Source organism: Octodon degus, unplaced genomic scaffold, assembly GCF_000260255.1.
Source record: "Octodon degus isolate 3935 unplaced genomic scaffold, OctDeg1.0 scaffold00001, whole genome shotgun sequence".
In the NCBI taxonomy this organism is placed as follows: domain Eukaryota; kingdom Metazoa; phylum Chordata; class Mammalia; order Rodentia; family Octodontidae; genus Octodon; species Octodon degus.
Genome location: NW_004524577.1, coordinates 85,575 through 88,128, shown reverse-complemented (window position 1 = coordinate 88,128; position 2,554 = coordinate 85,575).

Below are 2,554 nucleotides of genomic sequence, written 5' to 3'. Positions count from 1 at the left end.
TTATTTATTTATTTTGTGTGTGTGTGTGGCCAGCTCAGCCCACCAGGGGGCAGGGCTGGCTGGCATGTGGTGCTGGGGGATTGAACCGCGGTCCCTGTGTTTTGCTTAGCTTAGCTTGTTCTAAGTAGGTGCTTTAGACCACTGAGCCATCTCACCAGCCCCATGATTTCTTTAAAACCTCATCTCTTCTTACCCCCTCTTACTTCACTGAAATTTTCCAGTAGCTAGTAGAGAATGTCACTAAATCCTGACCAGGCAACCAATTAGTGTTCCTATAATTCTGTTCAAACCCTCTGCATTTCTTCTAGTGATTATGGATAAATTGTCAAAGATCCTAGCTTGGACCTTTCCACTGTGCACTTGAATCATCCTCTGTACCCTAACCAAAGATATCATTCCTCCAATTATTCATTTTTTGTCTGGTATCATCAATTTATTTCTCTTTTCTGGACTAGGACTTGCAGTACGGACAATTAGCTATAAACATATGGTAAAATCTTCCATATGAAAATAAAGCCTCATGAGCTATTTGACTTTCTTTACCTACTGCTCTCTTCCTTTCCTTTTCATAATTTCTCAGAAATAGTTGTCTGTACCTATACCTACTACTTCTTCAGGTTTGTCTCTATATGTATATCTCTCTTTTCTTCATCTCTTTACTTCATTGTGAAAAAAATTCAAACATATGTAAATAATTAAAATATTTTCTAATATTCTAATATCTCTTTGTATACACCACGCAGCCCCAATAAATGTCAACACACCCAGTCTTTTTTAAAAAAAAATGTTTCCTTTATTTATTTATTTTTTCTTATGGTCAGCTCAGCCCACACTGGGGGCGGGGCTGGCATGGCATGTGGTGCTGGGGATCAAACCGAGGTCCCTGCATTCTTGCCTAAGCTTGCCTAAGCTTTAGACCACTGAGCTATCTCGCCAGCCCAACACACCCAGTCTTGATTCATTTATATCCCTTCCCTCACATCCCTGTACTCACATTATTTTGAAACAGACCTATACATATTATCATTTAATAAATATTTCCTTATGTATCTCCAAAGGATAAGGATTCTTTTTAATCTAATCACAATACTGTTATAATACCTCTCAAATCCATAATAATCTCTTATTTTCATTTCTTAAAAAATATTTAAGATTTCACATTTTTTTCAAACTAAGTCATAAAACCTATTTCTTAGTTTTCTCTGTGTGTGTGTGTGTGTGCATGCGCGCGTTAGACTTGGGGTCTAAGGAAGGCCTATATATATATATACACCCTAAGTTTCTTTCTTAAGTACCATTCCCTTTTTTTTCTTTGCAATTTGTGTGGAAAAAATAGAACATTGTCTTCTGGAGTTTCCTACATTCTCAATTTTGCTAAAAGTGATTTAATTCAACATGCTTTCTGTGCTCTGTAGTTTTTATGAATTGATAGTATGTTACATCAGTCAGCTTCTCTATCACTGAAACATAGTACCTGAAATCAACAATTTGAAGGAGAGGTTTAATTTGGCTCAAGGCTTCAGGGAATTCAGCCCATGGTAAGTTACCTGCAAGGAATAAATAGCATTGCAGAAGGGTGTAATAAAGCAAAGATGTTCAGTTTGTAGCAGCTGGGAAGCAGTGTCAGGGACGAAGGGTTGAGGGATTAGACACAATACCCAAGGTCATTCCTTAATAATCCATCCAGAAACACCCACAAGTGTGCTTTATTAATTTCCTCAGGGGATCCCAAACCAATGATGTTGATGAAATTAAAATTAACCACCATGTTCCACCACCTATCAAATTTTTTTGGCAGAACCAGGGATTGAACTCAGGCCCTTGAGCTTGCCAGGGAAGCACTTATTTCACTGAGCCATCTCCCCAGCCCCTTACCTATCAAATTTTAACACCCAAATGTCTCTCTAAATCACACTTAAATATCTAAATAAACACAGTAAAAGTTAATATTTTAAAATTAACTTCTTAATATTTTTATATTAACTTTATACACTTTTGTACCTTTGAGCCTATGATATAGGGGGAGTGTCTTGCTGATTTCTGAGATCTCTCAAGGCATCTTTCTCCTTGTCTCAGTTCACCTTGTAGATCGTTTTTTTTTTTTGGTGGAACTGAGGATTGAACACAGGCCCTTGAGCTTGCCAGGCGAGCGCTTATCCTACTGAGCCATCTCCCCCGCCCTACCTTGTCTCAGTTCAAAGTACATATTTTTTTTAAATGATGCTAATTTTTTTCAACAACCACACACCTTTTGGCCCTGACTCTACACATAGTTTCTTTGGGGTTGGAATTTAAGTTTTTAAAAGTTTTCTACTCTGCCTTTTGTCCCCTAGTCTCACTATAAAGCTAAAAGCAGTCAGTTTTACTTTAATCACATCCTGATTAATATGTTACAACTATGCTGTGTACAACATAACTCAATAACTTATTTCCCAAAATCTAAACAATTCTAGGATTTTCAAAAGTCAAAGTGTCTTTTTTTTTTTAAATTATTTATGTGTGTGTGTGTGTGTGTGTGTGTGTGTGTGTGTGTGTGGCCAGCTCAGCCTACCAG